The sequence below is a fragment of the Canis aureus genome, chromosome 6 (genome assembly GCF_053574225.1).
Source record: "Canis aureus isolate CA01 chromosome 6, VMU_Caureus_v.1.0, whole genome shotgun sequence".
Classification (NCBI taxonomy): Eukaryota; Metazoa; Chordata; class Mammalia; order Carnivora; family Canidae; genus Canis; species Canis aureus.
In genome coordinates this window covers 73191098-73217314 of record NC_135616.1, presented here as the reverse complement: position 1 = coordinate 73217314, position 26217 = coordinate 73191098, and the positions used below count along the sequence as shown (strand labels likewise).

The following is a 26217-nucleotide window of genomic DNA, read 5'->3' as shown; positions in this document are numbered from 1 at the left end:
TTGTCCCCAGTTCTGGGCACAGAACTTGGAAAGCCCTTGGAATTTCTACAGTGGTAGGAGTATTTTTATTTACAAGGAGCGCTTTTGATATATCTGAGTTTATGCTAAGGAGGTGATTTCATGGCAGGCCCCTAGATACTTTTAGGAGAGACGCTGACCCCTACAGAAAGACAACGTATGTGATTACACAGTTGGAACCTAGAGGCTCACCCCCAAATGCCAGGGAGAGAAGAAGGACAGGAGGTTGAGTTCAACCACATGGTCATTGGTCCGACCAACATGCTTACTTAACACAACTCCATGTAAAACTCTGGACACCAAACCCCAGGTGAGCTTCCCGGTTGAGAGCAGAAGCTCCGGCAGCAGGACCCTCCTAGACCTTACTCTGTGTATCTCTGCATCTGGTTGTTCATTTGCATCCTTTAGAATAACATGGTGACTAGAAGTGTAGCACTTTTCTGAGTCCTGGGAGTCACTCTGGAGAATTACCAAACCAGAGGAGGCTATGGGAAACTCTAGAATTGTAGTCAACTAGACAGAAGTGTGGGCAATCTAGGAACTTAAGGCTGGCATCTGAACCTAGGGCAATCCTGTTGGGGACCTTCCCCTTTATTTAGCTCCTGGAGTCTGAGCCTAACTTCGGTATTTTAGTGTCATCATTGAGTTTAATCTTAGGACACTCAGTTACTATCAGAAAATTGGCATCAGGACACCCTCTTCGAGTATTCCCCAGTAAAGAAGCCACAGAAGGGTCCTTTCAGGATAAGATATATGGTCTCTGAGACTGTCATCACCTTACATTTTCATAGCAGTAGGAAACCTGGTGGAACATTCTCTTGGGCTCAAAGTTCACAGACTTTGGGGACTGGAAACCACAGGAGATGGAATCCATGCTGCCATCTGCAGCAGGATGGATCCCCAAACATCTCAGAAGCTTTGAAATTGTCTCTTGATGGGACACCTAATACCCTCCCCCACAAGCCTGTCCAATAGTCACCCCATGCCCTACTTTGCTTTTAGCCAGAACACGTATCAGATATATTTTATTTCTTTGTGTCTCCCAATAGAACATGAACTCTCTGAGGGCGTGAGCTTTTTGTGTTCACTGGTATGCCTCCAGTGTCTAGAACAGTGGCTGACATATGGTAGATGCTTAATTCATGAACAAGTGTCCCTGCTTAACAGAAGCCTATGCTAGTAGGATGCTTTTAGTGGCGTCATACAGGAAAGGCAAACCTACTTTGTCTACTCGGGTAATTATGGGTATGTTGTATGCTCGCTTGTCTCTCCTGTCCCCACTTTCTACCAGTTGAAATTCTGCTTTACCCCCAGGGCTCCAGTTCTGGTCTCACCTCTTCAGTAAAACTTTTCCTGACAACCCCAGCCCTTACTGATCTATCTTTTCTCTAGTCTCTGGAAAAGCTAAGAATGTATCCCACACAGTTACATGCTGCCCTATTGTCTTTTTGGACTCGTCTTCATACAACCAGAAGTAAGCTCCCTGAGGAACGGAACACAGTCTCACATATATGTGATCCGAATCACTCACAGAACTTAGGTCAGCACCTGACACATAGTAGGTATTCCAAAAACATTCGTTCATTAGACTTGTTGCAAGATCTTGAAACTTCTAAGTTCAATAGAGTCAGGCCTGAAGAATCCTATGGTCCCTATCTGTGCACCCACAGCACCCTATTTAAAAACCTTTCTTAAAAAAAAAACCAAAAAACCAAAAAAACAAAAAAAAACTTTCTAATTACCAGTATGCGAATCTGACTGTCAAACCCTCAATGTCCAACCCTCAAAATCTGACCCTGGCTTTTCAGCTCCGTGTCTCCAGGACCGAACACAGTGCCCCAAACACAGTAGGAATCTAGTTTTGATTGTTATTAATCACACAAACTGAAGTAACAAAATGCAACTATCACATTTCCATGGCCTCGCTTTTCCTAGCACGTGTGAGGTCCTGAGGAGGTCCCCAGTAACTACCTCCCGACGCTTGTCTTCGCTTGCCTGGTTAGACAGAAGTAGAACATTCTCTTTTGCTGAATCTTTCTACCCATCACTCCACAAATGCCATGCTGAACTGGGGGTTTGCTGAGGTCTCAGGGAGAGAAGATGGGGGTTGCCCATCTTGGAACAATGGGGAAAGGCAAAATGTGAGTGCAGTGACCAATGGGGAAAACAACAAATCTTTCTTACATTTCTCCTTTTTCTTTTTCTAAAAGAACAGCATAACATGAGTTAGTTTAACCATTTTTAAGCGTACAGTTGGGTGGCATTAGGTACATTCACTTCGTTCTGCAGCCGTCACTACCATCCACCTCCAGAACTTTCTCATCTTCCCAAATGAGAATACTGTCCCCACTATTTCTCCCTTCTTGGCCCCTACAACCACCTTTCTACTTTCTCACTTCATGAATTTGACTAGTCCAGGGACCTCCGTTAAGTGGAATTATGCAATATTTGCCATTTTGGGACTGGCTTATATAATATCTTTGAGGTTCATCCACGTTGTAGCCTCTGTCAAATTTTTATTGTCATGTTTAAGGCTGAATAATATTCCATTCTATTGTGTATACCACATTTTATTTCCTCATTCATCCATCCATGGTCACTTGGGTTGCTTCCCCCTTTTGGTTACTGTGAGTAATATCCTGTTCAAATGGGTGTACAAATGTCTGTTTGAATTCCCACTTTCAGTTCTTTCAGGTATGTGCCAAGAAGTGAAATTGCAGAACCAGATGGGGATTTGATGTTAGTTTTTTGAGGAACTATCATACTGTTTTCCACAGTGACCGCATCATTTTTCTTATCACCTCAAAATAAATTTATTTATTTATTTATTTATTTATTTATTTATTTATTTATGTTTAAAATTTGAAATTGTTGATATACTGACATGGTATTTATTTATTTATTTATTTATTTATTTATGTTTAAAATTTGAAATTGTTGATATACTGACATGGTACAAAACACAACACCAATGACAAAGTATTTACTTTTTACTCCTGTCTCCATGACACTTACTTCCCCATCTACAGGCAGCCAATGTTACTACTTACACTGCTCTATCACAGCACCCCCAAGTCACCCCTATAACCTGAGCAAGTTTAATACCCAGGCTGAAGCTGTTTTCCTAAAAGAAAGGTTTTAAAACTGTCTGCAGTCTGCTCAGAGAAGGAGTTAATGGATCACAAAACTCTGAAATGCACTGTACATAATGAATAACAAATACCCTTTTAAGATGAGTATTATTAAAGCATCAACATGGTATTATCCAAAACGTATGAAGTGTCTTCTCTCTTTCTCTCTCTCTCTCTCTCTTTTTTTTTTTTTTTTTTTGGCCCTTACTAATACATTGAAAGCATTACCTAATGCCCACTCCAAAAGATTAGATCCCTTTGAAAGAAAAGAGTCAACATGCATAACACATCCCAGCACCATCCTGCATCCTTTCCATTTGGGTTCGCAGTCAGACAGTTCCCTGGTTTAAGAAAAAGAGCATTTGCAAAATGGCTCTTGGGGCTTAATTGGTATTTCTTTCTTTTTGCCTGCCAGTATAATCCAGGAGAGGAGACTGCAAAGCAATTTAAGAACATTAGCATTGTTCCTAAATACCCACATCCAAGGTTAGTGAATACAACTGGTAAAGCCCAAAGAGCACCTAGGGAGATTAAGGGAGGTTTTGAAGCAGAACGCATGATTCTAATGAACTTGGGCTCTGCCTCATGGAAGAAGAATCTATCTAAATACATTAGAGCCAACGGAGCAGACAGGAGGGAAGCAGCTACCTAAGTATAAGAGATGCTGTTCTCAGTAAATCGTGAAATGCTGCAAACAGATTCGGGTGGGTTTGAGGCCCCAAGCCGCTACAGGGTGCTAATTATGATTGCCATACTGTGGCTGAGTGGGCTATTCCCCCAGTAGGCTGTCAAGAACCACACCAGCTGTCCTGGTGAATGTCCTCCTGGTGTCCCTCACGGGGGTGGCCTCTGCTTGGTTTCCTCCTCCTCTCACTATGCAGATGAATTAATTTGTTTGGAGGTTGAAGAGGGCTTTTGGAAAGAAAAGAGTGTCTGATAGATTAGTAGAGATATGAGCGATTGTCCAGGTGTTTTTTTTTTTCTTACTTCAATACTACTAGTAGTGGGGTGCCTGGGGCTCAGGTGGGTAGCATTACCTAAAAGAACAGCTGTAGAGAGCCAAATGACCACATCTCAACATTATGCACCCAAAATGCACAAGAAATAAACTTATAGATTTTAAACAAACCTCATTTTTGAGTCTGAGATTGCAAAGTACGTGCCTTATGAAACATTGATTTTCCTACTGAGGTTCTGGGTAAAGGGGAGAGCAAGGCATTTGACCCCTAGCTACCCAGAGGAGTCAAACGTTATGGGTTAAGGTCAAAGTCCTCCGCATAGCTGTCCTCACTTGAGACACCAGCCACAGGGTGGCTGAGGTCCCCAGGTCTCCCTCACTTCTGATCAACTGGCTACAAATTCAGGGGTTCCCGCTCTCCCCTAGGCTTCCATAATATGTTATAAGGACACACAGAAGTCAGGAAAACACTATTTTTAGTATTATAATTGCATTATGGCAACAAGCTACAGATCAGAAACAACTGAAGGGAAGACACGTACAGCAATGTCTGGAAGGGTCCTAAACACCAATCTTCCTTTATTTTCTCCTGTGGAGTCAGGATGCATCATCCTTCCTGACACATCAATGTGTCGCAGTGTGTGGAGTACACCACCAAGGAAGCTCACTCAGACTTCTTCTGTGTCCATAAATATTACTGGGACTTCATGATGTAGGGATGACTGATTAAATCATCGGTCATGTGACTCCATCTCTAGCCTCCCCTCCCCTCCCTGAAGGTCTGATATCAAAGTGGCTCAAAGCCCTAAACCTCTCACATCAGTGATTGGTCTTTCTGGCATGGCCAGCCACCATCCTGGATCTTCTTCTTCACGTAAACTACCTCGTAAACAAAACCGATCAGGTCCCACCTTGAATAGCATAGACACTCCTCTTACTTGGGAAACTCCAAGGTTTAGAGCCTACCTCCCAGGACGTGGGGACAAAGGCCAAACAAATTCTTTGTTATCCAGGGCTAAGGTGGATAGTGAGCAGGGAAGTGGGAGAGGAACAAGCCACAGTGGGAGACTATGAGCAAAACCTGAGTCCCAGTTAGATTTCATTATACCATCTTGAGCAAGCCACTTAATCATCATGGGCCTTAGATCACATGCTCTTCACTCATAACAATAATTATTGATACCATTTAATAAGCACTTACTATGCACCAGAAGCTGTGCCAAGAATTTTGCCTATTTAATCTCATTTATTCTTCACAATGAACTTGCAAATTTTGTCATTTTATTATCCCAGTTTTGTAAAGGGTGGAGTGGTGCCTGAGATCTCAGAAAGTTAAATAACTTGTTCAAATAAGTGGAGGAGGGCAGCATGGGTGACTCAGCGGTTTAGCACCGCCTTCGGCCCAGGGCGTGATCCTGGAGACCTGGGATCGAGTCCCACATCAGGCTCCCTGCATGGAGCCTGCTTCTCCCTCTGCCTGTGTCTCTGCCTCTCTCTCTCTCTCTGTATGTGTCTCTCATGAATAAATAAATAAAATCTTTATAAAAAAATAAAACAAAATAAGTAAGTGGAGGAGCTGGCCCGCCAACACAAGCAGGAGTCCCAGGCTCCCATTCTTAAATTTCTAATCTATACCATTCAACCCTTTCCTTGGCTCGCAGGCATATTGAGAAAATGCATGAGGCTGATATGAATTATTATAATCTGAAAGGAAGGAACCTTATAATTCAAGCTTATAAGATTACCATTATTATTATATCACTGATTATAACTATCGGCAGTATTATTTTATTTTTATACTTCACATGAATCTGTCTACTTATTACGAAAATGCTTTCTCCTTACCATATGAGTTTTATCACAAAGAATGCTTTTGGAAGGAAGGCGGGTCTTCCAATTACTTTAAACCAAATTCTCATGTAGTTTCCCAAACATTTGCTAAGTATAACACCTTCTATATGCCAATGTACTTGCAACATGGAAGGGACAAAAAGATGAATAAGACAGAGATGTAGGCTCTGCCTGTAAGGCAAGAGTGCCGAGAATGACACAACAGATAGACTATGTCAAGTGACCCGAAAGACACAGAATGCCCTCTGCTGGTTCAAAGGAAAGAGAGCACATAAGCTTCAAGGAATCAAGAAGAATTTCAAGGAATCAAGCTTCAAGGATTCAAGCAAGAAAGAGAGAGGAAGGAAGAAAGGAAGAAAATGGAATTTTGAGAGCCCTGGATGAGGAAGAAAATGGAGTCTCATAAGAAGGGAGTCGGTAGTGGGGTGCCTGGGGGCTCAGTCGGATAGCGTCTGCCTTTGGTTCAGGTCATGATCTCTGGGGGCCTGGGATTAATCCTCATGCCAGGCTCCATGCTCAGCAAAACAGTCTGCTTCTCCCTTTTCTCTGCTGCTTCCCACCACTCATTCATTCTCTCTCTTTCTTTCTCTCTCCCTGTCTCTCTCTTTCTCAAATAAATATATCATTTTTTAAAAATCTAAAAAAAAAAAAAAAAAGTAGAAGAAGGAAGTCTGGTAGCAAAATCGGGCGGTTCAATTCATAATGTTCTCAGGGATTAATGAGTACCTAGTTTAGTGGTAATATATTACTGTAGGATGAGCACAGAATGCAAAATAACAATTCTGGCTTTATCACATGTTAGCTTTTGATGTTGGGCAAAGCTCAAGGTCCTCCAGCATGGCTTTATCCATTAAAAAATAAATAAAATGAAAGTAAATAATGCCCAGCTCTTAAGGCTTTTGTTAGGGTTAAAAAAAGAAGTATATTAAAAACATTCTGGAAACTAAACAACATTAAACAAATTTTACATTTTATAATTTTCTTTTTTTCTTGGTTTGTCTGGATTATGGGCCTTAGTAGTGCTGTGATATATGATAGACAATATCAATAAAAAGGACATATTAGAGACATACCGGGCAAGGGTGAGGAGACCAAGCTTTGTCCAGTTCTAAGAAGTTAGCTCTTGTCTTACTTTCTGTTGCTTTGGGTTGATTTGGTTTGTTGAAGGTCATTTTAATAGCATTAATGCCTATTATTTCAGGAATAACACACATTAGCTCCAAGGAAAAGTAAAATTATTCAGTCGGGATAAGCATGGGATGTAGTAGTCAAGACTTTTTTTTCTTTTTATTTCTTTTTTCTTTTTTTTTTTTAGGATTATTTGAGCAGGTTTACCTTTCCAAAGGTAACACTTCAGAGGAGAATAGGCAAAAGCCTGGACATTAATCTGGATTTCACATGACCCCGTGTAGAACCTACAGTAGGATGTTCTGGAAGATCCCTCCCAGTCTGAGAACTTGGGGGCCACCTGCCAGCAGTTCTGTGGATCTGGGAAGTTCTCTTTCTGCCTCTCCACTCACCTTATATAGTTTTAGGAAGTTGAGGCAGGAAGAAATGGGATTCCTCATTTGGCCAAAATTGGAAGAGAGTAGAGAGAAATAGCTACCACTTTAAAGTATCCAATACATGGCTGTACAATTAACTTTATATTAAGAAGGGATTCTAAAGCAGTTGAGCTTAACTAAGTCTGACTGTAAAAAATTAATCAAATCAATTTAATTAACTCATATAATTAATCTAGGTGTGCTTTGATAGCATGGAGCTAGAACCTAAATACTTTTCTTTTTTTAACACCAGGATTAACTATTTTAAGCTACCTTATTATAAATTCTCAAATGTACAAAATAGTAGAGAGGATAGTAAAATCAATCTTGACATAGTCGTCACTCGTATGCAACAATCATTAAGGTTTTACCGTACTTGCTATATCTATCATCCTTTTTTCTTATCATTTTTGATGGAATAGCTTTCCACTTATTTATATCACTTTTGTACCTTTCAGATATGCATAAAAGATTTCTAAAAAGTAGTTTTGCACATTTTAGTAAGTTGATGCCTGGGTATTTTTTTCTTTTTCGTTGTTGCTATAAATGGATATCTCTTTTATTAAACTTCTAGTTTAATAAAACAGTTACTGTTTGTTTATGACATGATTGTTGAGTTCCATCAGTTGATTTTATATCCTGCTCTTTTCCTGAAGTCTATTATTGGTTATAATAGGGTTTTTCATTGGTTCTCTTGAGTTTTCCAAATATATATCTTCATTATTACTTTTAGAAATTCTACAATTTCGTTTTGTGTTTTCCCTTTCACCCAAGAGTCTTTAATAGAGAACTTTGAGAATTTTTAAATTATTTCTGGTTTAATTACATGCTTTGGTCAAAAAGTCTGGTTTGTGATTTTTATTTTCTAAAATTAACTGAAGTTTTTCTGTTTTAATACATGCTCAGTGCTTGTAAATGACCCAAATGCACTTGAAAAGACAATGTATTCTTTTTTATTTATTATTGGTTTACAGTTAAATATACTGCTATATGAACTACCTTATTAATTTTTTTAGGTCTTGTATATTCTTAATAATTTTTAATCCCCTTGGCTTGAAGGAGATGTGATAATAATTTTAAGTTATTACTGTCTGTCCATTCCTTCTTTTATCTCCTGTAGTTTTGATTTATCAATGTTGCAATTTTACTTCCTGCATAGATATTAGTAATTATTGTATCTTTACTATGAATTGTACTCCTTAAATTCATAAAATGGCTTTCATATTTTACAATGTTTGTTGGCATGAAATCTATATTTCTGATGTTAAGATCATGTCATCAGCTTTCTTTTTACTTCCAATCAACGGGTGTATCTTTATAGTTTGATTCTTAACTTTCTGATTCACTTATTTTTCTTAGTATGCTTTGTAGGGCAGCATGGATTTTGCTTTGCTAAGATCAGAATAATGTTTTTTTCTTTTAAGATATGAGTAAAACCAGGATGCCGGGGTTGCTCAGTTGTTAAGCATCTGCCTTCAGCTCAGGCCATGATCCCAAGGTCCTGGAATCGAGCACCATATTGGGCTCCCTGCTCAGCGGGGTCTGCTTCTCCCTCTCCCTCTGCTGCTCCCCCTGTTCATGCTCTCTCTCTCTCTCACTCTTAGTTGAATGCTTTTGTCTTTCTGTTACTTTCCGTGATCTGATTCCTTTGGAGCCACCATCCCCTCCTCTCACCTGTCCAGTGTTACTGCCCTGCTCAATTCACCTACTTCTAGCAGTTTCCCCCACAGAGTGAGATGTTATACTTCTGGAAAAGGATATTGGCTGGACACTTTGGAGTTCATCAAGAGTTTGCTTTACTCCAGCATGGCTGGGTCCCTTGGCAATGCAACATGGAGGTGTTTGCTTTCATCTGCAATTCATAGCATATTAAAACTTCCAGCTCACAGTTATTCTCAGGCCTCTTCAGAGTTTGACTCCAGGTAAAGGCCTTCTCTTCTTGAGGGTGAATATTCATAGGTGACTTGGGCTTCCATAGCCTATAGCGGACACATGAGATTTCCCTGGAGCCACTCTTACCTTTCCTCATCTCGTTCCCCTCCCACCTTCTGAATAGTCAGGTATTCCTGCCCCCTCCCAGTCGTCCTTAGGTGCCATTGCTGTATGCAGTTTGGATCCCACCTACTCTAAAGTTTAGGGGGGTTCTTATCACTTAGTATTTTTAAATATATAACTCCTATGTATTTCCTCACACTATCCTAATTTTCAGGAAGAGTTTTGGAAAAAGTTCAGAAACTACCTTGATCTTACCAGGACCAGAACTTGGAGATCAATTTCTTTAAAAAAGATTTTATTTATTCATTCATAAGAGACACACAGAGAGAGAGAGAGAGGCAGAGACACAGGCAGAGGGAGAAGTAGGCTCCCTGAGGGGAACCCGATGTGGGATTCAATCCCAGGACTCTGGGATCACAACCTGAGCCAAAGGCGGACACTCAACCACTGAACCACCCAGGTGCCCCAGAGATCAATTATTTTTTGATAGAATGTGGAAAAATTAAGCTCTCCCAATTCCTTCACAAAATCTTATAATCGTAGAATGTGAGTTCCCTTAAAAAAAAAAAAAATCACAATATCTCATTTAATGAGAATGACAATTGAGACCCAGAGAGTAAAAATGACTTCGTTGAAGCCATTTTAGGAAGTAACAGAGCCACATGTGAAATGTAGCTTTCAGAGAATCTTGGTGTTAGAAGGGAACTCAAGGGTGCCATGGTCCATCTTCCTACCAACGCAGAAAGCACCAGAAAAGATGCGGTCAACATCCTCCAAAATACCCTAAAACATGGGGGAAAACATTGCCTAATCAACCTATTTCACCTTATGGTGAACACAGACATAGATCTTTTCACTTTTTTCTATTTTGAAAAGTGTGAGTTGAGACAGACAAGGATGAATTGCTACAGGTCCTATTGCTTTTGTTCCCTGTTTCTTCTCATTTTAGAAGCTGGCTTGGAAGTAGCTCTCGGTTGATTCACAGTCTGAGTTAGAAACGATCTTTTCGTCCATCCAGTCTAATGTGATTCATTAGCCTGCTTAAACCTGCCTGGCCGTTGATTCAATCACCGATTGTTCAGGAGTTCTTCCTAATGTGAGATGATGCACAGGAGAATATACGTGGATTGTACAAGATCACATAAATTTAAGAGATTGTTAGAATTTCTCTTACAGAGTAGAATTTCCTTCCCCATAACTTCCAAACACTGGTCTTGGTTCTATGCTTTGAAGCTTATGCAAAATGTCTCATCATTTCTGTACTTTACAATCCTTGAAATATTGGAGGACAGCTATTGGACTCCTTCCTCAGATCTAAGGCTTGTGTTTTTTCATGATCATAAACACACCCAGTACCTAGTCCTCTTGTGCTGTGGTCTCCAGTCCTCCCAGCAATTTACTTAACCTCCTCTGATTGAGCATACTGAGCGTGTCAATGTTTCTCTCGAAATGTCAGCAATAAACAGAGGGAGATTAAACCCTCTTTGTCTGGGCATCACGTTCCTATCAGCTCAGCCTAAGACTACATTAGTCCCTTTGGTATCTCTTGTTATGCTAGATGCACACTCAGCATGCAGTCAACTAATAACACCTAATCTTGAGCTTCTATAGCAGAGCTCCTACTTCTCCAGTGTGGGCAGCTGATATTTTTGGTCCCAGATGCAGAACAACAGCTTGGTAAGGACCAACACCAGTTCTATCAGAACTCCAGTGGTGTATTGAACCTGGGGACTTTGACTCTTTCAAGGTGTCAAGGTTCTCTGGTAGGCTCCATACCTCTCTTGGGATTTAATTCTTCCTGGGTTGTGTTTGTTCTATTTCTTTCAGTGTGAAGGTCATGTTTCTAGATACAGAAGACAAAAGCAAAAACAAAAACACTAGAGATCGAATGATCCTCTTTCTCACTTTTGGTAATGGTTTCTTGTCACTTTCCAGCACTCCTTTGGCACCACTGCTGATTGCTTTTACCACTCTGTGTAGCACTATAGCACCTAGTGCCCGAGCAGTGGTACATCTTGCCCTTGTTCTGTTTGTTCTGAAGACAGAGGAGAGAGAGGGAGGTAGACGCAGAAGGAAAGAAGGAAGGAAGAAGGAAGGAAGGAGACAGAGAGAGGAGCAAAAGAGAAAAAATAATTAGGGAGACATAAATCTGGATGACCTATATTAATCCTATTTAAGGGGCCTACCTGCTGTCAGCATAGCTTGACCTACATTCTGCTCCCATTTATAATCCAGGACAATATCTTTCTGTTCTTCTAACACCCTACATTTCTTTACCTATGAAATATGGATATTTTTAAAAATAATAAAAAATAATAAAAAAATATGGATATTTAGTAATACCAGCATTTCCTTTGACCTTAGAATATTCATAATAATACAACTATTTTATTTATCACCGTTCCATTGTATAGACCTTATCAATTAGGGCTGTACATTAAAAGAGATTTGTATGGTTGCAATGGTTCTATCTCTAGGCTAAGAAGTCAAAGCCTCAACTCCAGTGTGAGTTCTGGCCAGTTATATCAAGGGACAGCCCAACCACTAGTGAGAGCCTTGAAAACAAACATATCTCAAAACCTTCCAAGAGAAGGATAATAAGTTCACTTTTAAGTTTTCTTAACATTTCTTTTGATAATGCCTAAGTACTTTGTGATAGGGTTTGGTTTTGTGCTATTAGGGGAGAGGGGAGGTTGTGAAGTGAAAAAGTAAATAGGGCTGAGAGACAGGAAAACGATATAACATACAAAGCCCCATTAAATTGTTTCAGGAGCTGGAATTCATACCCCAGAGTCTCCAGTTCCAGAACTGTGATCGTGGTGAATGCCATAAAGTCAATAAACATTACCAAGAGAGAGGTATGTATATGTGTTTTTTGTTTACTATTTATATTTATATTTACTATTGAATGAGCATGAATATAAACATAAATATTCTTAGCATATGTGAATACATCCACATACTCACATGCCAGTTTAAGAGATAGAACATTTCCATTACTCATGAAGCCACCTTTGCACCCATTACCAACCTCGTCCATTCCCCTATTCTCTTAGAGATCACTGCCCTGTATCTTCTGTTTATTAGTCTCTTGCTTTTACTTTTTAATATTTTTAAGTTACTTTTCTAATATATCCTTTAGTTTTGCATGTTTTTTGACCTTTTTTAATAGAATCCCATTGTACATTTCTGGACCTTGCTTTTTTTGTTGTTCAGTTTCATTTTCCTGAGTTTTGCTTCTGTTGCTGTATCTTGCCCTAGTTCGTTTGTTTTCACTGGTGTATAGTATTCCATCTGGTCTACAATATATCCATTCTGTAGCCGATAAATATTTGAACTGCTTTTAATACTTTGCCATTACAAAGACTACTAGAATGAACGTTCTTGTACTTGTCTCCTGATGGTATGTGCCAGAGTTTTTCCTAGGTATACAGCAGGGAAGAGAGATGCTAAGTTAAAAATCATGTGTGTTTTCAAGTACACAAGATAACACTATTTCTTCAAAATACTAGTGCCAATATTCATTTTTTTTCATGCTGTGTATAAGAGTTCTAATTGATCCACTTTCTTGTCAAAGTTGATTTGGTTGGACTTTTAAATTCTTTGTCAATCTATAAAATGTGAAACATTTCATCGTTTCAGGTTTCAGTGAGTATGTTCCTACTAAAGAGGTTGATTTTTTTTAATTGACTGCTTCTGGGAAGTGATTGCCCATTTTTCTATTGGATTCTTAATCTTTGTCGTCTTATAATTTATTCATTTTTTTATGGATGTTGTGTTATTCTTGAGATGTTCCTTGTAGATTCTAGATACTGATATTTTGGTACTTACATGTGTTAGAAATATCCTTACCAAATTCATACCTTGTCTTTTAAACTTTCTTTATGCTGTCTTTTGAAAGATAAAACTTCTTAATCTAGTTTCACTGGATGGTGTGTCTATGTGTAATATATTTTCCCAGTCTATGCTTCATCATTTATTTACATAACAGTTTATTTTCATGATTAGATATTTTAAATTTTGAGATCTGATTTATCTGTTACTTTCTTTTATAATTGCTATTTCACTACTTAAGAAAAACTTTTAACCCTAGGTTGTAAAGAGATCTTTCTACTTTTTTTTGGAAAGCTTTATAGTTTTAGCTTTTAATTTTGGATCTATAAGTGAATTGTTTTCTCTGGTAAGGGTTTGAGGTTCATTTTTTCCCCACATAGATATTCAGGTGTCTTAGCACAGTTGCTGAAAAAACTTTTCTTTTCCCATTGAATTGCTTTGGTGTCTTTGTCAAAAATCAATTTACTCTGTAATTGTGGGTATATTTTTTGTTTTTGTTTTGTTTTTTTCTTTTTAGAGAAAGAGAGAAAGCAGGAGTAGGGGGAGAGGGAGAGAGAGAGAATCTTAAGCAGACTCCACATCCACTGCTGACATGGGGCTGATTTCACAACCCTGAGATCATGACCTGAGCCAAAATCAAGAGTCGGACACTTAACCTACTGAGCCATCCAGGTGCCTAATATTTTTGAATTTTCTGTTCTGTCTTGATAGTTTTAACCCAATATGTCTTCAAATACCTTCATTCTTTTTTTTTTTAAAGATTTTATTTATTTATTCATGAGAGACATGGAGAGAGGTAGAGACACAGGCAGAGGGAGAAGCAGGTTTCCCACAGGGAGCCTGATGTGGGACTCGATCCCTGGACCCAGGGTTCACACCCTTGACTGAAGGCAGATGCTCAACCACTGAGCCACACAGGCATCCCTCAAATACCTTTTTTCTGTCATATTCTCTACCTCTTCTTCTGGGTACCCAATTACACATACATTTCATTTTTTAATATTGCCACACAGATCTGTAAAGCTTCGTTTCTTTTTATTGAATATTTTTCTCTTTAATTCTCAGATTGTGTAATTTCTATTGTTTTAGTTTTTCTTTAATCAAAGTATAACAGACACACAATGTTACATTAGTTTCAGGTATACAACATAGTGATTTGAAAACTCTGTATGTTATATTCTGCTCACTCTAAGTATAGCTGTCATCTGTCACCATTCAAGCTATCACAGTACCATTGAAATTTTCTGCTATATCTTTCATCTCGGTGACTTCTTCAGTCCCTACCTGGACTCCTGTGCCTCCTGCTCCCCTCCACTCATTTTTGTTCATCCCCCACCTTCTCCCTCTACTGTTCTAGCTCTACCTTAACTGATTCTTTCACCATTTCTGATGGGCTCTCAAACTCACTGAACAAATTTTTCATTCCGGTAAAGATACTTTTTAGCTCTAGAATCTCCATGTTCTCTTTTATAAGTTTTAGTTCTCTGATTATACTTCCCATCTGTTCATTATGAATATATCTTTCTTTAAATTCTTGGACATATTCACAACAGCTGCTTGAAAGTCCCTATCTCCTCATTGCGACTTCTGCATCATCTGGAATTTGGAGTCTATTGACTTCTTTTATTCTCATGTATGGGCCAGATTTTTCTGTTACTTTCACTTGTCTATTGATAATTGATTGATACTGGACATTATGAAAATTGTTTAGGGATCTACATTCTGTTACTGTACCCTGAAGAGTGTTTTTTTTTAAGATTTTATTTATTTATTCATGAGAGACACAGAGAGAGGCAGAGACACAGGCAGAGGGAGAAGCAGGCTCCCTGTAAGAACGCTAATGGGAGCCCAATGTGGGACTTGATCCCAGGACCCCGGGATCATGACCTGAGCCAAAGGCAGACACTCAACCACTGAGCCAGCCAGATGTCCCAGGAGTGATTTTTTTTTTTTAATTTGGCTGCATTCAAACTCCAAATTTTGTCTCTCCTGTTATGGATAGAAGTTTAAATTTCTTCTCAATTGTGTCAGTTTCCACTGTTTTTCTTTGTTGTATGTTTTTATCACACCTCCTTTTGGAATCTCCCCTGTGAAATGAAGGCAAATAGTCATCCAAGGATTTTGGTGGATTATATACACAGATTTGGGGGTTCACTTCTCTGGGGATCCTTACCATCTAGGATTTCCCACCTAATGTTCTAGTTACTTATTTTTATTGTTTGTTAATTGTCCCAAATTCTGTTTTTTAACACATTAAGCCAATAAGGCTGTGGTTCTCTGCCCAGTGAGTTTTGCTGCATTGGGGAGCATCACAAATTAAAATATCTAACTCACAATTCATCTTTCAAGAGTTGACTTCCTGCTAGTTTCTTTCTGCTTTTGGTAACTCTCCTATTTCTCCAAAAACTCGGACAATTCTAAAAGCATTTTTTTCCCATATTTTCTAATTGTTATCTGAGGAAAGATTAATTCAGCTAAGTTACTTTATTGTTACTAGAAGCCAGAACACATGATTCCTTTTAAAATTACATTTTCTAAACGTGTATTGCTGAGTACAGGAATACAGTTAACTTTCATATATTGATTTTATATCTAACACCCTTGCTCAACTCTTTTCATTATTCTAGTAAATTAAATCATTGTAGGTTTTCTACATATACAAAAACATAATTGTTTAAAAATCACACTTTTGTTTCTTACTTTCTAATTCTTCTACCTATTATTATGTTTTCTTTCCTTTATGTTCTGCTAGGACTTTCAGTGCAGTGCTATATAAAAGTGGTGAAAATAAACACCCTTGTTTTGTCTATTTTATTAAGAATGAATTCAACATTTCACCACTAAACTAACATGGTTGTTTTAGGCTTCTTATGGATTATATTTAACTATTAAAGACATTTCCTTCTTTTGCTAGTTTTCTGAGAGTATTTTTTTTAAATAACGGGTATGTACAAAATTCTAGAAAACATTTTTTCTGCATCTATATGAAACATATTTTTTTTTACTTTTTCCTTTAATTCATTAATCCACTGAATTTTAGTAATTGCTAGTCTCGTGTTAAACTACACTCACATTGTAGAATTTGATCCAAACTGGTCACTGCACATTATCTTTTTTTCATGCAGCAGAAGTGAATATTAAAATATTAGCAAATATTTTGTTTGAGAATTTTGCATCTATATTCATAAGAGATAGTGACCTAGAATAATAATTTCTTCTACTGCTGTTTAGTTACTGGTATCAAATTTTGCTAACCTCACGAATGAGTTAGTGTGTTCTCTTTTTACTATATTCTACTAGAGTTCAGGTATAAATACAGAAATAGTTCTTTGAATCTTATGATTGACATAAAGGAAAAGAGAAAAAAACTTCTGGGTGATATTTTTATGGGAAGATGTCATTTTTACAGGAAGTTGGTTTCAATATTTTTAAGTTTTATAGAGCATTTAGCTTTCTAATTATTCTTGATTCATATTTAAGCTGCGTCTGCAGTAGGACTTGATCACTTGGGCTTTTACCATTGCCATAGGAAGAACATGTCTTGGGTAACCCACTGGTTCCAAAATAAAAGACTCACATGGAGCAGAGGCTGACCCACAGGCCTGCAGTTTGAAGCAAAGCCATCACAACCTTTCTGCAGGTACACAATCTGAAGCAGAGCAGCCAGGGGCTAACCTGTAGATTTGTGAGCAAAATAATGAATGGTTATTATTATATGCCACTGAATTTGGGGATGGTTTATTACACAAGATCTGACTGGTACAGATATTTGGACCTAGAAATAAGTGCTTATGCTAGCAAAAACCTAAACTACATGGATCTGGCTCAAGGAAACTATTAAATAAAGCTGAAGAGGTGGCTGTGCTTTAAGGTGGTGAAATGTGTGGTAAAACTGTCTCATGTGATCAACTGGAAGACAAAAAAAAATGTACCTGATGAGCTGATCAAGCTGAATGATTTTGAGGCAAAATGGGGAAATATGAGCTGGCTTCTGCTGACAGCACTTAATAAGATACTACAAGAGAGGTATGAATTCGGGTAAGAATTGTCTTGGGTATAAACAGAATTAAGAGAAATATAGAAAGTCAAAAAATTCCATAACTCGCAGGGCTGAAAAATAAAATCAAAGATTTTTCTCATCATAACAAAGATTCTGGGAAGAAATAAATATCTCTTTAATTCCCTGTAGGTCAACCCCCCTTGGCTGCTCCCTAATCTTACCAGCTTCTGAAGATTAAGAACTGCTACCTGGTTTCTATTGCTTTGGGACCCCATCACTTCTATTGCATTAATAAGCCAAATTCCAAGACAGCCCCGTCTATTGTCAGCCCTGACCTGCAGAGCAAAGCCACCACTGAACTTGTTGGTGATGCTGTGCCCCCGTCTTTAGCACAGTTTTGATAGCCTTCATGAATAGAGTGTCTGACCTCTTGGCTCTGCCATGGAGCAAAATCTTCCAGTGAGTGTTCTGGCCTCTGATAATGCATCCATTCTAACCCTCCTAAATCATTCCTAGACTATCTCTTACAGCAACTCAGGCATTTTTGTCCTGCTCGGTGTGGACAAAATGTCATTTAACTTTGGGCTTCCAAGATTCACTCTAGCCGTGAGTTTGTCCCAAACCCTAAAATCTTTTCCAGGATGTAAAACTATATCCTAAGAGAGTAACCCCAAGTCAGGGAATGCTTCTTAGTCTGTTTTATGTTCCAGCCTCTGAACATTTTCCATATCCATCTCTATGACCTCTGGCAGGAAACACTGGCTAAGTCTTGCATCTCCTGTGGGATATAAGCCTTCTCCTTCCTTATCAGGCTCAGCATCCCCATCCCCATGTCAGTTATGATAGAATTTAACCCTGGTAATTGGTCTGGCAACTGGGAAAGGAAGTACGGCTCCTGATGGAGCCACCTGTTGCCTTGCAGTGGCAAGGTGTCTGCAGTGTCTTTCTCGACAGGAGAGATGCAATCTCTTAATAGGAGGAGTAGTGAACTGCTTCATGCTCTGAGGGTTCAGGGAAGCCTACAGAGTCATAATCCCCATGATATTCACCTAGATGTCCCTATAACTATATTAGACCTGAACTTTGGCTGAGAATTCAGTATTTGAACCTCTGTGAATATAACTACCAGAACCTGCATTACCTCCTCATCTAATTATCCGCCACAGGAGATAATGAGCTTTTTAAGCTACCAAAAGGCTCTCTGGCTAACACACTAATGTTTTTGCTATTTGTTAACTACCCTCAGTTTCTCATTATCCCTCTGTAGGAGGTCACAGCAATGTAGTAATAACCAGCCAATTCCATTGTCCTGTGTGCATTGTTACCCTATACCTTTCCAGTACTTGAATCATCACACCAGGAAAGGCATTCCTTTTGGTGGGGCATTTTCCAAAACCACAACTAGTGAAATTTTACCAACTGGGCTGTCAATTTGTTGCAAGAATTGTCTGTGAACCACATACCACTCTAGCTGAGATCCTTTTGGACAGTCAGATGGTGATCAGGGATCCAGGTCCCAAAGCCCCTCCTACCACCTAACTTTTTTTTTTTTTTTTTTTTTTTACCACTTCCAGTAATAGCTCTGTCAGTTTGGATGCTCAAAGGAGCAGACACCAAGACATAAATGCAAGAGACTTATTGGAAGATAATACTTGTGAAAGATAATGGAGGGAACAGAAATAAACACAGTGGTCTTCAGGCCATGATGCAAGTCTACCAACTCTGATAGAAGAAAAGGAAGGAAAGGGGATTGGGTAGGAAGAGGCTCAGACTGCAGAGCAGTCCTGAGAAAGTACTGGCCAGCCCCCTGTTGGTCATAAATGTGTGGATCCCATTACTTCCATTCATATACATACCCCAGTTCTCAATCATTGCCAGGAGCTGCTAGAAGAATGCATGTCTTCAGCTCATACATCATGATAGAGCCCAAAACACTGCAGCTGGAGACTGTTGGCTCACCGTGCTCCTTTTAAGCTTCTCTTTTAAGAAGATCAAGAGATCTGAGCAGTACACTTCCATGGTTGCTGCAACCCTCAAGCGGTAAAAGGTTCAGAAGGCTTTCTAGTCATACCAATGGAAGAAAATACACACCAACCTTGCTACGTTTATCTCAGGTCTACTGTGTGCTAAATATTGTTAGCACATGGTGATATGAAAATGACTACATCACATTGTGACTCATAATCTACAGAGGACTCAGACAAATAAAATGTTAACGATGGCACAATGTTGAGATCAGTGTGGTGTAAGCATTTATAAGGATTTCAAGGAGCACGAACGAGAGACTGATTCCTTCTGGCTTGGCCAGTGAGGGAAGGCTTTATGGAAATGGGCCACTAAAGGAAGAGCAGGTGCTGATTGTCATGGAATCCTGGAGCCAGGGCCTTTCAAGAAGAGGGAACCATGTCTTCAGAGTGCCTAACACTCATTGGACCATGATAGGAGTCTCGTTACTATTACTATGTTGAAATAAAAAAGGTGCTCAAAATGGGAGTCTGTAGGTTGCCAGAAGGTAGCCGAAGTAAAAAGAGATTTCATAAGGGTGCCTGGGGGTGGCTCAGTTAGTTAAGCATCTGACTCTTGGTCTTGTCTCAGGTCCTGATCTCAGGGTTATGAGATGGAGCCCCATGTTGGCGCTGGGTATGGATTCAGCTTACAATTCTCTCTCTACCTACCCCTGCCCCTCCTCACTCTCTCTCTAAATAAAAATAAATAAATAAAGCTTAAAAAAGAGATTCTATAAAGGACCCTGAAGTCTTACTGTATCTAAGGAACCAAAAATTAAAAAATAAATACAGCTGGTCCCCATAGGAATTATAACCTGGCCCTGGAGAAGTTTCTGAACTGAAGCAATTTTTCTCTGCATCTCTGTGCCCCAATATGGTTACAAGCCTCTGTTTTTCACTACATGACTGCTCCATTTCTTTCTCTCTGCAAACTGGATCCACCACTTATCAGTTGTTCATGACTGAAACCCTGTCACCTCCAGCCCCCAGTTCTACATTCTACATGACCTTGTGGCTCCGATACTCTCTACCAACTCACAGCAGCCTCTGTACCATGTTTCATTGTGTAGTGATCTCTGCAAGTTACTTTGACATGCATAAAAAACTGTTAGGTACTCATGGATCACGAGAAGAATGGCTAGATGGATAGCTACATGAGAAGACAAGGTGAAATGCCAATTATAGACTCTAGTAGTGGGTTTATAGGTAATTAATGTACAATTCTTTCAATGTTTCTAAATGTTTAAATTATTTATTTATTTAGTTTTTTAAAAATTTAAATTCAAGTTAGTTAACATATAGTGTATTAGTAATGCCAGGTGTAGAATTTAGTGATTCATCTGTTTGAAACTTTTTATAATAAAACTATGGGGGGAAAAAACACCTCAATTCTCAAAAGGGATAATCTGATTAGCTCAGGTCTTACATCCTCAGCCAGGTAATGAGCTGACTGGCCAGCTTCTGGCCCAGGGTTTATTCTTGGTTTAGTCAGCCATGGCCACGGGGGCAAGAAGCTACATGAGACATAAAGCTCCTCCCTCAAGGGGCTGTATGCAAGACTGATACCATGAAACATGCCTTGTTACCAGTTGTATAGAATAGGTGAACAGGGGTGCCTGGGTGGCTCAGTCAGTTAAGCATCTGACTCTTAGTTTCAGCTCACGTCATGATCTCAGGTCGTAGGATCGAGTCCCTGTTGAGCTGTATGCTCAGCACTGAGTCTGCTTGGAATTCTCTCTCCTTCTTCCTTTGCCCCTCCCCTCACTTGCACAGCCAATAAATAAATAAATAAATAAATAAATAAATAAATAAATAAAGTTTAAAAAAGAATAAGGATCAATAAACATGTGGAACTAGATTTTTACTGCATTCAGGATGAAAACACAATATCTGTGTATGTAAAACAGTGGGGACCCAGGGGAAAAGAAAAACTATACAGTCACCCTAGGTGCAGCTCAGAGAAGGAAGCATCTGCCCCTCTTTTTGCTTACCTTCTCTGCCCCTCACTCCACCACAAATCCCATCACCCAGAGGAAATGCATCCCCAGTCTCAGCAACAGGCAGATTGCTTTTATCTGCCAGCAAGTGGCAAGCCTTGATTTAAGGGATCTCTTAGGTAAGGAATAGAATGAGATACAAGCAAGGCCAGGGTGAGGAGAGAGGGTGGCAGGAGGCAGGAGAAACATGTAGGATAAAACAATTTCTATCCACTGACAAAATATAGATGGTGAACTCAGAAGTTTTCTGCCATAATAAACAAGAAGAAGAAGTGTGAGAAGTGGACATATAACTTTATGACCTGTGAAATTGAATTGCCTCTTACGGATTTTTACCTTTTGGTGGACAATGAGGAACTTTGTCATCTCAGGCAAGGATGGGTCATAAAAGCCACTGGAAGGAGAGGAATCAGGCCTGTCTGATTAGAATCCAGGAGGCCTTGGTGTCCCGGCCAGCCTTTATATATCTGAGCTTCACCCAGTGGGAGCCGCGAGCTCTGTGAATTACAGTGCTTCTCAGTCCCAAGAGCCCATGTCTCACCCGTCGTAAACATTAGTGAAAGGCAAGGCTGCTCTCTTAAATCAGCAGCCTGAGAGGGAAAGCAAACCCAGACAGAAGAGCTGGGCAGGGAAGATGGTTGAGGAGGCCACCCAGCCATGGCAGCTAAAGCAGGTCTCCAGCTGATTAGAATTTGGGGTCCCCTGGAGCAGAGTTTCCTTCACTCACCTCAGACCTGCCGCTGGCCTTATTTGATAACAAAATTTATCAAATAAACACAGTTCATCTTACAAAAAGGAAACATGCCATTCTTCTGCCATCTTCTTTCAGTCTTAGCTGGAAAAGGGATGAAGTAGAGCAAGGTTGGCAGGAAAGATGTGGCCTTCATGTAGGCCTGCCAGTGGCTGTGACTTAGAATTCAGGCTCTGAATTAATCAGTTCTACTTATTTGATTTCCTAACTATCAAATCCATACCTCTTAACTCCTATGCTTCTTTTTGCTTCCCATCAACTGTGTTTTAGTCTCTCACTTGGACTTCAGTGGTTGACCAACTACTTCTCCTGCCTTTAGTATGACATCCTCAAACCTATATTCCATGAGCTGCTAGCAGGATATTTATGAAAGGAAAAGCTTGTGAGGCCACCACCCTGGTCAGTGGATTCCATTTTCCTAAAGATAAAGTTCAAGCTGGTTGACTTGGCATTCACAGTCTTCTGTGACCACCTCACGAAGTCTTCCAGAATCCTTACGATGGGTTCAGTTCCCCTCACCTGTGCTCCCAGAGATCCCTGGACATACTTTTCATATTGCATGATTCAACAGGAGATATTTAGCCCTTGCACAATATAAGACGGCAGTATTTGCTAAAGGGAAAAAGATGGGGTTTTTTTCTTTATTATGGTGGAAGAAGCTGACCAATGGAGCCAAGTCAAGAGACAGGCCTGAACTCATTATGGATGTAATTAAAGTTCTATAACTGTCTGAAACCTCTCCCCCACTTCTACCCAGATCAACAGATCTAGCCTATCTAGATACGACCTTCAGGGGATGGAATTTGAGTGAGATTTGAATTCTTGGGGCTGAGATTATAGTGGGAAATTTCTACAGAAGTCAGAAATATAGGACAATTTAACCAAATCTAGAGAAAGGAAGAGTTGAAAGTGATAGGACCTAGAGATAAACAAGACCAGAGAGGCCAGAAGCTGAAGCCAAAATCATGAGTCTGGAGCAAGTATGACTCAGGTTGTCCTGAACAATAAGCTCAAAAGTCAAACGGTGATTCTCTTGTCTTTAAGTGAAGTGGGTATGTGGCAGGTAGATGATTGAGGGTATCGCAAAGAACTATAATAAAGCAAACAAAATTTTTGGAGGAGCAAAATATTTTAGGGTCTGGCAATGAGGACCCCATTTTACAAGAAACAAATTTATCACGAAGTGAGTGAAGTTTAAACTTCTGTGCCCTCACTTGCACGAAACCCTATTAAGGTCCTGCATATAATGTTTTTATTGGTAGTTTTAAATTAATTTTCTTGTATTAGCTTTGGCTCCCTCCACCCAAATCTGGACTACTTCTACCTTTTAGCATTGCCAAGCTAACTCATTTAATAAAATTAGCCAAAGTTTTCTATCTCAAGCATACAAGTCATTACTCCCCATTAGAGTAAATCCCAAGGTAGGAGTCAATAAAGCCTGAGCTGAAACTTCCCAGCACAAAAGAACTTGGATGTCTAAGCTAAGGGAAAGAAACAGAAAGAATCTTAGGATCCAGAGACGCCCTCTCTAACCATGAACAGTAATTCCTCCAAGGGGCCAACAGTCATCAGAGAATTCATCAATTGACATCACTTCAGCATCAGTGCTACAGAACATGGCAAAAGGAATTATTTCTATGAAAACCAGAGAGACCTAACCAAGAAAGTGACTGCATGTGTACATGTGCGAACAAAAAAGAGAGAAGACAGAGGAAGGGATGATGAAAAAGACAAGAAAGTGGAAATAAGAAATAGTGAGAACACATGTAAATAAGTGCTTCTCAGGGAAGAAGACAAAAGGATACAGTCAATTCTATTTTAAAACAAAGAACTGCACCTGCCAAATAAATTTCTCTTTCCTTCAGGGAAGAGCCACATAGACTAAAAACCAATATCCCAACCATTCAAAGGAAAGGAAGAACAAAGCTTAATAATCAGGTAGTAATAAAACAAGCTCTTGCCGGTCTGGGCCACTGGGGTATCAGGCAGGCTGGGGAGAGATCCTCACCCAGAGCAGGTGTGTGTGCATCTGTGTGTGTATGTGTGTGTATGTGCACGTGCATGTCTGTAAAATCAGGTTGAAACACATGTGTGACTTGAAATTTGAGAAACACCAGGGACACAGTCCAGGGAAAATATATCTCCCTCAATCTGCTAGTAGACTGCCTGAAATTGCATCTTTAGAGAAGCATATTGGAGGTTAAACACTTTTTTCATGTGGTCCTCATTGAAATGGCAAATACCTTTATTAGGGTCAACGCAATCAGTTAGTAGCATCTTTCCATAGATTAGGACATCTGATTACATTCTCCCAGTGATCAGAAGGTTAAATTATCCTAAAACCACAGAAAAGCCCAGGAGGAGTTGGAAATTCAAACTGGCTTCTTGTCTACCCCATATATATATATACACACACAATGGCCCTCATGCCATTTAGAATAGTCTAGCTCCCACACCGCCTCACAGACTTCACCACTGGGAACGATATTTGGTCAAACTATTCCTGGGGTATTAGTCAAACTGGTCCCGAGAGAACACTGGGGCTGCCTGTCTGCTTGGTGACAGAGCTGCCACCATCACATTCTCGCCCATGAGGACTTGCTGAGGCTTGTCCCCAGCAGTCTTGGGTTGGCAGCCACTGGAAAATTGACAAAGGAGTGAAAATCAAAAGGCAAAGTCTCATTTTTATTTGAGCATTAGGAGAGCAAATGGAAAAGATGAGAATCAGAAGGGTTTTTATTTGAGATGCTTGATTTTGAGGAGGAGGGAAATATGGGATATCTTAGTCCTCTTTCCAGCTCAGTGATGGTGAAAATAAAGCCCCAGGATGATCTATAATGTAAAAGTTTGGAGATGACTTTGTTTCAGTGGGAAAAACAGCTCCGGAACTTATGAATGTCAGGCAGTCTTGCAGATTGCTCACAGGAGAGGAAGGCTTGGCAAGGCCATTGCTCAGCACTTGACGGGATTAATGGCTGAGTAGGAGGAGAACGTACACTTGTAGACCTGACAGGATCCTTCATCAAACACATGGACCTCCATGTGGAAGAGTGAGTGGCAAGAGAGGGGCCCCATGCTATGGGGAAGGGAGAAGTCAGCACAGCAGGCCATGTGACAGCCAACCTTGTGGTTGGGGGACACTGGCGTCCCCCAAGAAGATGGAGGAGGAAAATGAAGTAGGTGGCCCTGTAGACAAAGTAGCATTTGCCTCACGGACTGTCCTAGGTGAAAAAAGACTTCCTGTCTTTTGCCCAGCCTCCTTGTTCTACAAATAAGAAAACAAAACTAATGACAGCATCTAACAGGTGGTGAGTGCCTACTACTGCACCAAGTGGTTGTCCACCCCACATTCATAAATGATGCCCGCTGATCCTCACCAGGCTTCTAGAAAGTGGGTATTGCCACCAAAATTTTATGACAGGCAAAGCTGCAAACCAAATTTAAAGGATCGTGGGGACCAGCTCACTCAGTTGGTAAGTGGCAGACCCAGCTGGATTCCAGCGCCTGGCCTCCTAACCGCTGCAGCATGACCTCTACCGGGTTGCAGACACTTGTGTCACAGATAGTCAGGGGCTGAGCCAGGCATAGCCTCAAGTCTCCCAACCCCTAACGTAGAGCCCTTAAGCCACCAGGGCATTCCTGTGCCAGAAAGAGCAGTCTCACATGTTTCTCCCAGGTCCTCAGGGCACACAGCCACCCAGCTGGAGAAGTAGCACCAAAGCTCTTGGCTGTCCCCACGTTGCCTGGGAGCCGCTCAGATGTCTGAGTGAAATGGGCGTTTGCTCATATTGGTGACCGCAGATCCAGCATCTCAGAGAAGGTGCTGGGGTTCATATACCACCGAAACCTGCACACTTAGAGAGAAACAGTGACTTCGAGTTCTTACTTGGGAAAGCACAGCTCGCTGGTTTTTAACACAAGGAGCACATTTTCTGGGTGAGTGGTTATAAAAATCCATGGGTTAAGAAAGACCTTGAGAAGTCATTTAGCCCCATTGCCTTTCCTCCAGGCAGGATGACATTTAAACTATCTTTGGAAAGGGATTTGTTTTTTTTTTTTAAATAAAAATATCAACAAGCACTGCCACAAGTCCCTTGAGCTGGAAGGCTTTGCTCCTCCTCAGGATCCAAAA

General features: G+C 40.1%; 1 long non-coding RNA gene across 2 annotated transcripts; it reads left to right on the top strand.

Annotated features, from left to right (window-relative positions):
* The first annotated feature begins 27 nt into the window (after positions 1-27).
* Positions 28-18723, top strand: LOC144315266 (uncharacterized). 2 transcript variants are annotated; one of them, XR_013381010.1, is made up of 6 exons: positions 28-328; positions 1068-1145; positions 3565-3635; positions 12268-12355; positions 13849-14003; positions 16861-18723. It is a non-coding gene; the product is annotated as an uncharacterized LOC144315266 (long non-coding RNA). The 2 variants fall into 2 exon arrangements; XR_013381011.1 differs by lacking the exon at positions 3565-3635.
* Positions 18724-26217: the final 7494 nt, after the last annotated feature.